This window comes from Enhydra lutris, unplaced genomic scaffold (assembly GCF_002288905.1).
Source record: "Enhydra lutris kenyoni isolate GAN:26980312 unplaced genomic scaffold, ASM228890v2 scaffoldscaffold3, whole genome shotgun sequence".
Classification (NCBI taxonomy): Eukaryota; Metazoa; Chordata; class Mammalia; order Carnivora; family Mustelidae; genus Enhydra; species Enhydra lutris.
Window position 1 is genome coordinate 42,972,987 of NW_019154087.1, and position 15,742 is coordinate 42,988,728.

Below are 15,742 nucleotides of genomic sequence, written 5' to 3' on the forward strand. Positions count from 1 at the left end.
TTGCACACATACATACACATGAACTTCCACAAATCCGGTCTTGAAAAAAGAATGTTATCTTCCTTTACTCTAATACTTGGCAGTTATTAAATTTGTTAATCTTTAGGCAAGCAAGGAAGTATAATAATAAATGTGTCTTCTTTTCCTGTCATAAAATCTCTCTCTTCCATCCTTAAGTCCTTGGACTTCTCTGTACAATTTATCAGGTGGCTAAGAAAAATAAGTGCAATATCTTATTGGCAGTCAAGATGCTTAGCAAGATGAGCACCTAATAAACGTTTGCTGATTTGAATGAACGTATGAAGCACACCAAGTACCATAATGGCACCAATGGCTGGGAGAAGCTGCCAGCAAATAACCACGTGTGAATTGACATCCCTAGTATCCATTCCTCTTTGTATCAGGTGTCAAGAATTGCTACCTCTGGGGTACCTGGGTGGCTCAGTGGGTTAAAGCCACTGCCTTTGGCTCAAGTCGTGATCCCAGGGTCCTGGGATTGAGCCCCGCATCGGGCTCTCTGTCAGCAGGGAGCCTACTTCCCTTCCTCTCTCTTTGCCTGCTTCTCTGCCTACCTGTGATTTCTGTCTGTCAAATAAATAAATAAAATCTTAAAAAAAAAAAAGAATTGCTACTTTGAATGTCTTATAGTCATCACTTCTGAGTGAGGATGTATCTGTTTCATATTTGAATGCTGTATTTTTCATTGTTGCTAAATGACCACTAAGCCATAAAAAGTCTGACTTGAATAGATTCCCTCCTTCACCATAAACTGGTCTCTGCGTTATCTCCTTCATCATTTTAATCAGCACCTTATTGGATCTAATAATGTCAGCTGGCTTGTTGAATGTACAGTGTCTGAGATGAAGAGATGCCTGTGCATTTTTCCCATAGCCTCTCTGGAAACAAACAAATGACCCCACTACCACAGGCTAGCCTTTAGCTAGCACCCATGGAACTGGTAAGATGATTACTGGCAGTTTCAGTTTATCCAGAAAAATAATTTTATTTTTCTTAGAAATTTTAGTCAATATATCCATCTTCAGCCTGGATACTACACTGCATAGTTCCTTGCTCTTGCAATCAACTTCAACTCTGATTTTTTTCTTCACAATGAATTTATCATCATCTATTTTTGTACGATCTTCCCATGAGAGACCATGTACTTCATATACAGGGAGAGGTGTCACTGGAATTTGTTGTGGAATGTTAGAGTGCTTCTACTCTTTAAACTTCATTTGTTGGGGCGGCTGGGTGGCTCAGTGGGTTAAAGCCTCTGCCTTCGGCTCAGGTCATGATCCCAGGGTCCTGGGATCGAGTCCCGCATCGTGATCTCTGCTCAGCGGGGAACCTGCTTCCTCCTCTCTCTCTCTGCCTGCCTCTCTGCCTACTGGTGATCTCTGTCTGTCAAATAAATAAATAAAATCTTTAAAAAAAATAATAAACTTCATTTGAAATTGGCAAGTAGATGAAATCTTAAGATATAAGAACAGATCAGAATGCCAGAAGAGAGAGTGTAGTTAGAAAAGATGAACAAAGACTGGGATCCGTCTTCTCCAACGAAATTTTAGGGAGACTGGTGTGTATGCATAGTTTATAGATATATGAATGAAGCATATATGCATTAGGATATGCTGTTCAGTGAAAAACTTGGGAGATGACTGTTTTCATTCAGATGAATACACAAACAGAAATAATTGTGTAAATATGGAAGTACTATAATGAAGGCACGAGACACCATTATGTTTGTGTAACTTTGTATTTTGGCATGATTTCAAACTTACAGAAGATGATAAGAATACCACAAACAAAACTCATATGCCCTCTATGTAGATTTACCAATCTCCATCTATCAATCTATGTATAAGCACATTATCTTTTTCTGAATCACTGAGAGTAAGTTGGAGACAATGTATACCTTTATCAGCACACAGTGTTTACTTTCCAAAAGCAAGGATATTGTCTTATATAGCTTCAGCTTAATTCTCAAAATTATGAAATTTAACACTGATACATTATTATTAATCTAACCAACCCACAGTCCATATTCAGATTTATACGTTCCCACTAATGTCCTTTATGGCTATTATTTCTCCATTTCAGGATTGAATCCATAGTCACACATTGCACTTCGTGTCATTTTTCTATATTCTCCTTTAACCTGGAACATTTCCTCAACCTTTCTTTGTCTTTATTGATCTTGAACTTTTTTAAGGATACAAATAAATTATTTTTATAATGTGTCTCAGTTCCAATTTGCCTAATATCTTCTCATGACTAGATTTGAGTTGTGCATTTTTAGCAGAAATACCAAAGAAGTAACGTTGTGTCCTTCTCACTGCATCATATCTGGGGGCATATGATGTCAGATTGCCCTGATATTAATAAAGATAACTCTGGTCTATTTTTTTTTTATCATACTCTCCTCCAGTACTGTTAGCAACTATACAATGGTCTAAGTTTTTCATTCCTTCTATTTTATTAGTTGGCATTCTATTATAAGAAAGAGCTTTGCCTATCATACCCATGTATTCATTTAAATTAAGAAGTAATCTATGGATTTTAACTTATTAAATTGGTTTATTAAATTGGTTGATTATTTATTGTGTAGTTTAATACTCAAGTTCTTTCAAATTTGGCCAATGAGAACCTTTCAGGCTGGCTCCTCTTTGGCTATGTTGCTGTCATTCTTCGAATACTTCTTATTTCCGGTGCAACAAGCTGTGCCAGCCTTCGCTATACTTTCCTTATCTCAGACTTAATCTGTCTTTCTACTTGATTCATTTTAATGGAGCATGGTGAGAAACCAAGTGCTGAATATTCATGCCACTGCTTCCAGACCCTCTTACCAGGCAGAGCTAGGAAAAAAATATTTTTTAAATATGCACACACACATACACACAGACTCTATGTTTTATTTATTTATTTATTTAATCCTATGTTTGGAGCCTTTACTATTTTTGGATTCGCAGGTTAAAAAATATGGGAGATTCTCATTATAGTTCCTCCCATCTCCCCTCTTATCTTCTCTTACATTTTTATTATATATTAATACAAAATAATAAGAATAAAGTTATATCTGCTTTTTCTATAACCTTATCTTTACCAGCTGTTTAATCTTAGTCTTATAGTTAAACTAATACAATGTCACTGTGAGAATTTTATCACAGATTCCCATTCTTGAGTTTTTTATTTTGATTTATTTTTGGTTTCACTAAGTTCACATTTAAACAATTTTTTTTGAGAAGGCATAGGCAATGTATAATTGAGAATATCCTCTTACTGCCACTTACTTGGATACATTTTTATTCGTATCCCTTTCATATCCTCACAACTTCCAGTGTCTTCTAGCACTTAAAATTGCTGTGAAGAAGTCCGAGATACACCTGCTTTGTTTTGTTTTCCCTTTTATGTAACTTAATTTTATCATCTTCATGCCAGTAGAATTTTTCCTTTTCCCTTGATGCTAGATAACAAACATATGACCAAGTATCCTATGGTTTGTTTGTTTGTTTTAAGATTTTATTTATTTATTTGACAGAGAGAGAACACAAGCAGGAGGAAGAGAGAGAAGCAGGCTTCCTGATGAGCAGGAAGCCTGACATGGGGGATTGATCCCAGGACCCTGGGATCATGACCCGAGCCAAAGTGTGATGATTAACTAACTGAGCCACCCAAGCATCCCCAGGTATGCTAGATTTTATGTCAATTTTATGTGCCCATTTAATCTGCAGATTCAGGTACTCCTTTTATTCTACTTTTTCTTCCATTATGTCTTTAAATATTTTCGTAGTCCACTCATTGGGTTTTTTTTTGCACTTCAAGGTTTCCGATTATCTCCTTATTTGTCATCTTTTCACTGATTATTTTAATTTCCTGTCTCTCTTCTGCTTTCACCACAATTTCAAATACTTCTTTCCTTCATACCAGAGATCTCATCTACAGTCCTCTTGCTATCTTTCTTGATTCTAAGTTTTTTATTCTAACTTATTTAGACTTATAAAGGTCTTTTTAAGTTCTCAGTTTGCCTCCTCAACTCAGAAGCATTTTTTTGTGCTGTTTATTATTCTGTCTTAGATTTCATCTGTGGAATTCATGGTTTCTTTTGGTAATGCATTTTCTTTTATAGCATTGGGTACTTATGGAGGGCTTTAAATTTCTACCTTGTCTTTATCCTATTGTTAATTTTTTTTCAATCTTTATTTGGCATGCTATTCCATTGGTTTGCATCTTTCTTTTTTTGTTTTTAATTATTTTATTTTCTATTGTTATGATTTTACTATAGCATGTTATCTTTGTGGGTTGTCATGCCAATTCATTTCACTTTGCTCAGAGTTAACACAGCAGCCAGAGCAAAACAGTCTTTCTTCTCCCAGACTGTGAGGTTGAATCGCTTTGACACACTCCCCACCTGGTAAGAACACTGTTTATCTTTCCTTCAGAACAAAGACAATTCTTCAGGAGTTGGTACATTTCTTTGGCTGTACTCTCAGAGTATCTTAAGATTTTCAAGTTTAGAGCAATTCTTCTCCTCAACAGCTACCTCCAAAGGCCACATTATAAACAAATGTTAAAAATGTAAGCAGCACAGCATTACATATACAAACATGCACTGTGCTCTCCAGTTCACATAGCAGAGAAGCATTTGCCAGACAAAAACAATGATAACAGAATTTAACTCCTACCAAGAATGTCATAGTTTGGGAAGAGCCTCTTTTTCTCTCTGTAATCATATTTGGCATTTGCTAAAAATATCAGCTAGAAATAATTTACCACTGCACTGAATAAAATACAATGCTAAAATCTGAAAACATTTTTTTCCCTCCCTTCTTGAGTAACTTGCTCCTCTATGGTGATTTATATGCCAAAGAGCAGTTATCATTTTTCTTCTCCCCCCCCCACCAGTTTACTCAGGTTGGTTTTGTTATTGTTGTTGTTGAGATGCTCTGTTCAAGTCTCTAGTACTTTTGGTGTGTACAGATAAGCCTTCTCCCTCTTCCACAGGAATGCCAGACACTGTGCTATGGTCTCAGCACATGTAATAAAGGGGATGAAACATTAATTTGTGTGTGTGTGTGTGTGTGTGTGTGTGTGTGTGTGTGTATCATGGCCACATAATACAGATATAACAAACACACACACACACACATTCTTAAAAAACCATATATCTATATGGAAATGGACAGTTGGAAGCAGTGTAACCTGAAGAAACATTTCAATTAATTTAAAATCAGAACATTAAAGTATTATTACCTGGAGACATGGTTGAGGAAGGCTAAAAACACCATTTAAAACTACTAACTCACATTAAAATTGTGAGAAAGTCTCTGAATTTGAGAAACAGAAAAAGGCAAGTGGACTCCCTATAGTTTGCTTCTCATAAGTTAGGGCTAATGAATGACACTCATAATTTCTTGTCTAGTGGGAAGCACTTGGCTTAAGTGGAGAATTTTTAATTTCTTTTTAGTTAGACTTTCATCCTGGGAGATCCTTCTTCTGTTTTTCACACACTGTGTTTCTTTGTTTGTGGTCCTTGGTTACGCAGAAACGAGTGCATGTTCTGCTAGTAGACCCAGAACCATAGATTTGCTGTCCTCCTCAGGCTTAACAAAACACAGGATTGTGTGGGGATCTACTTCAAAGTACAGGTTCTGATTCTGGCCCTGGGGTGGGGGTGAGGACCTGGGAAGTTGATTTTCTAACAAGTTCCCAGTTGAGCTGGTGGTCTGAGGGTTACACTTTGAGCAGCAAGGATATGCACACTACTAATTTTGAAAGAATAGTTCATTTTAAGGACCAAGAGGTACTGCAGTGGCCAAGGAGTAAGGAATTATTTCTCTTTTGTGTTAAATTGCATCCCAGACCTTGATGCAAGTACAATAAATTCCAAACTTGTCTTCCAATATTTTTTTATTCTTTCATTTATCTTTTCTTCTTTTTTTCCTTTCTTGCTCCCTCCCTCCCTTCTTTCCTACCTTCTTTTTCTTTCTTTCCTTCTTCCTTCCTTCCTTCCTCTGTCCCTCCCTTCTTTCCTTTCTTCCTTCCTTCCATCATCCCTCTCTCTCTCTCTTTTTTTGGTCTCCATGATCTGCTCTGATTCCCAGGCCCCCGCCCCCACCGTCTTTCTCCACTTCCTTCTATATATAAAAGGATAGCTGAATCACAATATCCGGGATTAGGAAATGAGGATGTTATTTTGATGAATTTTCCCTTCAGGGCTTTAAGTATTTTGATTCTGCATTACCATTGTTGATGTTATGTTAGGCTGAAAACAGATTGCAAAGTACAGCAATCTGATTCAATAGTAGAGTGCAGCAAATCAACAGCTTTAATGTTTGCACAAACTATAATCTGTAATTCATAAAGGTAGGAAAAAAAACAATTTTATGGTGGCAAACAAACAAACAAAAACAATTCCATACTATTCAGTATGAATTTATTTCTACTATGTTCTTGACTTTTCATTATCAAGGACCGTGCTGTACATGAGATTTCATGTTTTTTAAGAGAGTGGCCACTGATTTAAAAAAAAAAAAAAAAGGTTATTTTTCTGTCTGAAAAAGCAGGTCTCTGTCTTTGAAACCTAAACCTGGATAAGTTTTCATGACGGATTTTCAATTTTTATGATGAACTACCATATCCATTCTTATTACTTATCCCTACTACTACCTACAGTTATTTTTTTAATTTTTCCTCTGAAACTGCAAATGCATAGTAATTTTTTTACTTAATTATATTTTCTAAACATAGCAGAAGCTTCCTCATAAAAAGAAAAGGCAGGCATGCACAGTTCCTTACTTAAACTACTATTGTGGTCAGAGAGCTAAGGCAGTATAGAAACACTTCTCTGTGAGAATTTTGTTGACTCCTTTTTATACCTGAACCTTAGTAAATCTTTAACCCATTTTTTTCTAGTACTTATTTGCTTAAACACTAATTACTCATTCTGAATCCATAAATAGCACTTATGTGCTCTGAACTTAGTCCACAAATTAATCAAAACAAAAACTTTATAATTCCACTCACAAATTCACAAACATGTTCTAATACTCCACTGGCCACACAATCCTATTATACATCAAACACAGAATTATCCTCAATTCAGTCTCACCGAATTAGGTTGAAAAGCACAGTTTTAAGCAATAGCTACTTTTCACTAAACTCTTCTTTTTCTAGAATGTGTAAGATATTTAGCTTAAGAATTAACTTCCATTTAAACATTAGCCCGGGGAATTACAACCCAAGGTTCAATTCCTGTGTGAAGTCATTCCTTAAAAGGCTAAACAAACATTTCATTTGTATTGCATGAAAGCAGATACAGATTAAACATTCAAAGGTAATTAGATATTTCGGCCAAGAGGCAAAAAATCTCTAGGTCTTCCCTATGATACCACAGGTCTTTCACACGACAACAAATAAGTGTACCTCGTTTATTTAAACATAAACACAAGTAGAAGTAATAAAAGCTTCCTGAATTGGAAACTACTAATGAGGCTCTCTATAATGAGAGATCCTTCCAAAATACAGTAACAGAAAAGGGGATGGACTCTTGCCACACCGAAATTGCTAATATCAAACGCCTTCATCTTTGTGAGCATTCAGAAAATGTTCTCTCAAACAGCTTTTTGTTCATAGAAACAGAACAAAAATAAGAAAATGTCCTTGGTTTCTCCTCTCTGTTAGCTGTTGGTACAAAACAATTACTTTGGTGGCTGGAGAAAAGGAGAGGAATGTCCCTCTTGTTTCTGTAAACAGCTCGACACTAACAAAATCTCAGATCTTGCTTCTCAATCAATACCCAGCTCCATGGTTAAAAAGAGTTGCATCACACCACCATTTCGTCTGGTTAATGATATCAATAAAGGTTATCTCTCCCCAGAATGAAAAGGTCACTAATCAAATTGCAGTGACTCCATCACATTATTATTGCTTGGGAATGTGTCTCATTGATTGTTTAAGTATCCCTGCCTAGAATCTCCTCCCTTTTGATGGCTTGAGTATTGCAGGGGAGAATAACAATAAAATGTTGCCTCCTGAGAGCCCTTGCCCTACAGTAGTTAGAGAAGCAGGTCTTTTTAGCATATCCCTTCATGAAAATGCATCTAAAATAAAGTATGAGGAGGTACAAATTAAAGAAAAGCTGGAGAAAAGGAAAATTCAAGATTTTTTGGTGGCTTAAGAAAAAAAACAGTGTCAATAAAATTTTCAGGAAACCATCATTGTTATTAGTCAACTCCATGGCGTTCTGCATGACATACAATGCTGAATTCTACACTTTAAAAAAAAAATTTGTAAATCTATTTCCTCATGGGTCTTAAAATTTATTAGAAGAGATAGAAAATAAACACCCAGGAAATAAAGTGTGATATATGCTCTGATACAAAAAATGTAGGATGCTGACTTTTGGCTTTTACATACAATGTTAATGTAGATAACAATCCTGTTCATTGCTGCTTTGGCATTTTGTAAAGACCTTTAGTGTGGAAGACTCTTGCTTTCTCATGCCTGGTAAGAAAGCTCAAGTTTGTGATTGCCTAGATGGTAATTTTTTCATGTACCATAGACTCCTACCTATCTCTACTGTCAGCGGTATTTTAGGACAGCAAAAGAAAAGTACTTAACACATGCTTTCACTTTAAAGAAATAAAGGAACAAACAAACCAAGAGTAAATGAACTAATCCTGGATCCTCCCTCTGCCCCTTGAAGACTCTGGGCTCCTCTCTTTTCTTGGCTGGTTGGTAGTAAGATACCGGCCTCTCATCAGAGCCTGTTCCTCAGTTCCCACGCCCTGCCTGGTGGTGGTGGTCAGTGGACCTGGCTTAAGGGGCTCAGTTATTCCTGAGGCCCTTGGATGGATTTAAAGGCTTTTCTGTAAGTGGCCAAACTAATAGGTTTTATCACCTGGAAAGTACAAGAAACAGCTGTTTCTGTAAGTGCCCCAGGCACCACAGTTAATCATTCTTGCAAATAATATTACATAGGATGTAATTCTGGTTTGAGGGGCGCGGTGTTTTTCCTAACATCAGAAAATAATGGCCTGACCCCACAGCAGAATGTCAGTGTGGGGTACACAAACGAGTACTATATTGCAGACTTTTCAGAGCTATAAGTACACCAAATCATGCTACTTGGAATACTAGCTTCCTCAAACTATAAAATCCCAGAATCGAACAGTGGTTATATATCCCAAATAATGATATAATGTCTGCAAGATTAAAAATTGACACTTCAAATATTTTTACTTATTTTTTTAAAGATTTTATTTATTTGAGAAAGAGAATGAGAACTGAGAGATAGCACTTGAGTGCGGGGAGGGGCAGAGGGAGAAGCAGACTCCCTGCTGAGCAGGGGACCCCCCCCACCCAGCCCCCCATGCAGGGCACCATTCTGGGACTGTGGGATCATGACGTGAGCCAAAGACAGATGCTTAACTGACTAAGCCACCCAGGCGCAACCAAAAATATTTTATTTTAGATATTAGTAGGAAAATCAGTCATCTGGTTTTGAATTTGCTGATCTTCACAGTGAAACTGATTAAATCAATGATAAGAAGTCAATCTCCGTTCTAGGCACATAGGAATTCTTTGCCTAAGTGTAAAAGGTAATCTCTTCCCTCTCCTTTGATGGGCCCACTGTTGGCAGAGCTTCTGGCTCTAAAGGAAGCAGTGAAGCCCAAGTGGTAAAGTGTAGGCTTTGGGGTCAGACAGAGCTAGACCGATCCCAGCTCATTTAGTCACGGGTTACATGACACTTGGCATTTTGTTTTCACCTTTTGGCTCCCCTCACTTTTCTACTTTGTAAAATAGACATAATAATCTATCCCACAGATTTGTTTGCAGGAATAATTCAGATAAAATAGGCAAAATACTTAACCATTGTTATCTTTACAAAAACCATAGCTTTATTAATAATAATATTTGTTAGTGTATGTTAATCAAGCTTGGTACAGAGAAGGTTGAGAAAAGTGGAAGGCTGGCAGCAAGGCATCGTATTTTCTCTTTCAGATGTTTCTTTTGACCACCTTCTGTTCTCTCCTTCTTTCTCTCATAGAAAGAGTACCATGATGTTCTGGACATGACACAAATGCTCAAAGTCAAATATGATGCATAGACATAACCGCATACGATAGTTTTTATATAAAAATAGGCTCAAATTTCATAATGATATTGACAATGCTCCATATCGTAACTTGATATTCAACACTATTTTGAGCAAATCATCCTTTCTTAAATGGTGATCTCTATTCACCCATAACCAGACAACATTTCAAATGGGAAACTGAGCTAAACAGAATACTGAGAGATGTGTCCACTGATGGGGTATATTTATACTCACTAGCAACGCAATTTTACCATGGCCCCTGGCCAGTTGGCTCTGTTCTTGCAAAGACAATATAAAGGCTCTGAGACATAAACAGGAACTCTGGGGAAGAAACAAAATAGCACTGTTGATCATAATACAGCCGTTACTATGGACTCAGTCTTTCCTCTTGCTACAAACACCTTAAATTCATTTGACGGGTCACTGAACGTTAACGCTCTTTGGAGAAAAAGAAGAGCCAGCATCCGGCAGGTTCAAATCTCGGCAACGTCAGAGTGAGAGGCCATCCCTGCTGCCTGTTTTTGTGGGTGTCTTCTGCTTCTGACACTATCACCTTCATTTCTTCTCACAGAGAGAACTCATGCCATCTCCGTGAGGCAAATTTTTTGCCTGATCTGAAACTCTTACCCATTTCTCATACCATATGCATTCTTTGTGTGACCCATGCTTGGGGACCACATTGTTTTTCTCTTCCTTTATATAATATAAAATATATTTTATATTATGTATATAATATATATAATATATATAACATATATAAATAATATATATATGACAGCAGATATTTTATACAATATATTTTATTTTATATATATAATATTTATGTAATATAATATATAAAATATATAATATATATAAAATATATAAAATAAAATAAAATATCCGCTGTCAGTCTACTCAGGTTTCCAATTTTAATTTCTATTGGTTTCCTTTTAAACTCCCTTCTCTCAGTTTCATGCGTCCCCTTCTTTTGATGGAAACTTCCAGCTTGGAGGAACAGAGAAGAGAATTCCCTCATATAAACAAAGGGCAATAAAGATGGCTCTCTCCCAGGGTGGATGTGGGTGATTGCTGACGAGGTTGGTCTTGGGCTGATGAGATTGAAGAGGAGGACATTCTCAGCTACTCAGAAGTGTCACTACCTGGTGAGACTAAAGAAAAATCATCAGGAGGCTTAAAGAATTACCTCCAGGACTATCTCGGCAGCGCTGATAAGATTTGGGTGCATATTTCTTTAACTTTGGCCAAAGCATGGAATAACAAGAGAATCAGATTAGCAGGAACTCCAGCTCTCTCTGAGCTGTTTGTGATCTGAAGTGCTATTTGAGGAGATAATTTCGCTTCCACACCACCATGAAAGAAGGAGAATTTCTCCCTCCAAAAGTAATCAGACTAATGTTTTCCTCGTTACCATGTCTTCATTTTTCCTGTTGACAGTGCAATGCCTACAGAGATCTCATTACCGTTGTTTTCATTTTTGTTTTAAATTATTGATAAGCCCTAGTAATACCAATCCATGACTGAAACCAGGCAGAGTCAGGGAGCTGAGAAATATTTTTCAGAGAGCAACTGGAACATAAGATATGCATCTGTCAAAACCAGAAAGCAGAAAACGTACATAAGACATCGTCGGGCTGTTCAATTTTGTGAACTACTTGGGGCAAGTCAGATCTCTTCGGAGCACAATTTGTAAGACTCCCTAATGCGATGGGTCTTGAACTCTTCTAAGCTCCGTCCTTCTTGGCTCCAGGGCCTTCTGTTCTTCCTGCATCTCATTACGAGAGCAATTATCGTCCAAACAATATCATATGGCAATGATTTAATTGGCTTCAAATCTCGCTCCAAAGGTAAGTGTCACAGGCATTTGGTCCTGTTCCCTGTTTTTCCTGTTTGGAAGCAGATTACTCAAATAGCAAAACGGAAATGTCATTCCTGTTGCCATATGGAGAGCTCAATGCTACAGTTAAAGAAAAACTCAAAGAGAAAATTCCAAGTCTCTTAGAACTGCCTGTAAGACCCCATTACAATATAAAAGAAAAGTTATTTTATATGAATGAAACATTTACTAGTAAGAAGTAGAAAACCAAAATTCGTAAGTTGGTCAGTCATAAAATATTTTCAAAACTTTGATGTATAATGCCACAGAGATCTCAGGTTAATTAGCTCATCGTGAGTACAGAATACTTTTTCCTCAGTATTACTGAATATTAAACTAAAGCAATCCTGAATCGCTTAAATTTGACTTGATTTCAGTTATCCCAAGGTTTAAATTCATTTGTTGTTATTTGGGATTAAAATCTGATGTCTCCTCATTGAAATAACCTTATGATAATTAATTTAACAAATAAATTGAATTAAACATGTTAGCATACAATCAGTAAACCCATTTTTTTTTCCCCAGAAGAAATGAAGAAGAAAACTTTCTTTTCCTTCAGCTAAATGAAGCCCAGGCCCACAGCTATCTGTAATACTTTGGAATTCTCATTTTCCTCTTGTCTTTACCTCTTTGTTGTCTCTATGTGCTGAGCCTTCACAATGGAAGTGGACTGTCTTTGGCCATATCCCAACTGATCAATGATTGTAACACACAGTTTTGAAGACAAAGCTCCTTCCTCATTCCAAATATTGAGAAAGCACATTTTAGAAGTTTCATGTTAGTAACCAAATTCTTCCCTTTGAATGTCTGTCTCACTTATCCCTTCCTCCCACTGTCACTGCCAGTGCCCCACTGCCCACAGATTTGCTTCCTCCAATCTGGACAATCTCATCACCTTCCTCAATGCCTTTGCCCTGTCTTTCCCCAGGCACTGCAGACAGAGAAAGTGTCCTCAAGTACAATTCTGTTCATGGCAGATACCTGCCCAAATGACCACAGAATTAATGTCAAACTTCTTAGCATTTTGCATCAAGCCTGTTACAAGCTGGGTTCAACCTCTATACCAGTATCACAGCCATCAGCAGTCTCTCTTTGTTGGCCAAGCAGGTATTGGTTAGTTATTCTGCTCCTTTCTTCTAGAGTGTGATCTGCAGTTCTTTGTTTGTAAAAATCTTACCTTTATTTTGAGAACCTGCCCAAATGCCGTTGTCCCCATTAAATCTTCCCTGAGTACTTTCTCCCCTTTGTTTACGTTCCCCTAACATTTGGTTATATCTTTTCTCGATAGTCCTTATTGAATTCTTCCTCCTAAAATTGTTAGTATATAATTATCAATTGACCCTGTGCGATTGTAATGCAAAGTGTCCCCAGATGATACAGAGAAAAACTGAGATTGGGATGAACATTTTCCCAATAATATTCAGGTTAAAAGCAACACTCCATGCTAGTATGTTCTCTTTATCCTCATTGAACAGCTGACAGTGAAATTTGGGGACTGATGTGCAGTTTCTTTGGTTATTGTGAACTAAGTGGTACAGTTCAGGCTATCCCTTGGGATACCTCTAGAGGAGCATGCTAACAATAAAAAGAATAGTAAGTGTTTATATCCAAGCCTCACTAGCAAAATTATAGCAACTTCTGTACCCTAATCCTTAGAAGGGTCCTGCGGTGGCTCATGCATCATGTTCCCTGATAGCCCTTAACGTTCTTCTCTTCCTCAGACTGTGGTCTCTGAACTTCACGCTCACTGCGGTGCCAATGACTGAAATCACCCTTCCCTTTTGTCTTCCACTTGTCCTTGCCACCTTCTGCAATGGTGCTCCTCCTCATAACATCCCATACAATCATTCCCCTCATCCACCTGCTCAGTTCCCTCCCTCCCTCCCTCCCTTGTGCTGCATGCCCTGAGATCCTCAGCTCCCCAGTCACAGCACAGAACTGCCAAACAAGATGTTGACGACCTTAATGTCCTCAGGGAACTGCACTGGAAGGGAGTACGAGTGATCCGTTCTTCCTGAAGCACACCACCCCACTGGAGCAGGGGACTTGGGCTCTTCAACCACTGTTGGGGAATACCTCCACACCTGGCATCCCATGTCTCCGTGTCACCCCAGGTTACTAGAGAGCCCTGTCATTGTCCTTTAGGTCTCGCTGCTGGACTTGGGTCCACCTCCCTCAACATCCACTCAGCTGTGGCTTGATTCTCAACATGGACACAGAATAGGCCCCTTGAGGGTCCCATGCTCTCCTGTCCCCAGGTGCATAGAGGATGATGTCTTGGAGGTGACAGACTTGTGCATTATAATAGCCCAGTTATGCTTCTCTTTTACTGAAGGTTTTGTGAAACAATCACTCTCATATGAATAGGTGACTGGCGAGATACTATTTTTTAACAGAAGTTACAATGAATTCATTTTTTTTAAAAAATGGTTAGATTTTTTTTTTCAAAGCATGGAAAAAATGTAGCAAATGCCTCAAGAATTGGTTCCGCTGACCCCTTGCTGCCCTCTAGTGAATGTCTGGCGTATCCCCCTAGGGTTCCAATCAGGATGAAGGTAAACCTGAAGGAGAGAGGTAGCCCCACCCAAATGTGCTATCTTGGATCCTATTCCAGGCTCAGAAAGGTCATCTGGCCTCCAGAGAAGAGCTGGATTCCAGGAACCTTGTGCTCCTCTGCTCAGAAGACAAACAAACAAGAAAACACACAAAAATAACCTTAAAGTATAGTTAAGATTACTCAAGGCTCCAGTAATATCCTGAAATGAACTTATTTCTGCATCATCACTATGGACTTTGGGCCAATTCAACTACTGAGGGATTCCTTCTATCCCAGTCTTTTTTTTTTTTTTTTAAAGATTTTATTTATTTATTTGATAGACAGGGATCACAAGTAGGCAGGGAAGCAGGCAGAGAGAGAGGAGGAAGCAGGGTCCCCGCTAAGCAGAGAGTCCGATGCGGGGCTCGATCCCAGGACCCTGGGATCATGACCTGAGCTGAAGGCAGAGGCTTTAACCCACTGAGCCACCCGGGCGCTTTCCAGTCTTAATTCAAACCCCCTGGCCACCAAAGTGTCTGGGAACCAGACTGCAATTCAGTAGGCAGGTGGTAAGTCCTGAAGGTCAGCAAAATACAGCCAGCTGTGGAAAATAAAATGCCCTGCAAGATCAGGCACACAAATGAACAGAATGTGGCCAAGGGGCTGGCACGGTCTTAGGTATGATTGATGAGAATCTTTCTCTCCAAACACTGTGAAGACATCCTGGACTCAAAAGCTACTGAAGTCACCGAAAAGTTGCAAGTCACCGAAGAAAGAGAAGATGCTAAGAAAAGAGCTTGTTCCATACCTAGAAATATTTGTACAAGCCCCTCCCCCTTCATTTTTACTGCAAAACTCTGATTCTTACAATTTTTGGAAATGAGGAACTAGGCTCTGTGAGTCCTTTGCCAATGAATAAAGTGAATACTAGTTACTAATACCCAAAATTAGATAGTAAAAAAAGTCTTGAAATTTCAACATTGTAAAGTCAGGCATAAAATGTTAAAGTTTTTTTTTTTTTTTTTTAAATGTTCAGTTAGCCAGCATATAGTACACCATTAGTTTTTTTGTTTGTTTGTTTGTTTGTTTTAAAGATTTTATTTATTTATTTGACAGACAGAGATCATAAGTAGGCAGAGAGGCAGGCAGAGAGAGAGGAGGAAGCAGGCTCCCTGCTGAGCAGAGAGCCCGATGCGGGGCTCGATCCCAGGACCCTGAGATCATGACCTAT

At 38.1% G+C, this 15,742-nt stretch overlaps 1 protein-coding gene across 6 annotated transcripts in view; it reads right to left on the reverse strand.

Moving 5' to 3' along the window:
* The window catches only part of LOC111153929 (Rho GTPase activating protein 24), a 501,171-nt gene that overhangs the window by 230,688 nt on the left and 254,741 nt on the right, over nucleotides 1-15,742 (reverse strand). The window contains exon 2 of one of the 6 annotated variants that reach the window (XM_022513297.1): nucleotides 10,334-10,420. The exons of the other annotated variants lie outside the window; for them this stretch is intronic. The gene's annotated coding sequence lies outside the window, so the exon portion shown is untranslated. The remainder of the gene's footprint in view (nucleotides 1-10,333; nucleotides 10,421-15,742) is intronic. 6 annotated transcript variants of the gene reach the window in all.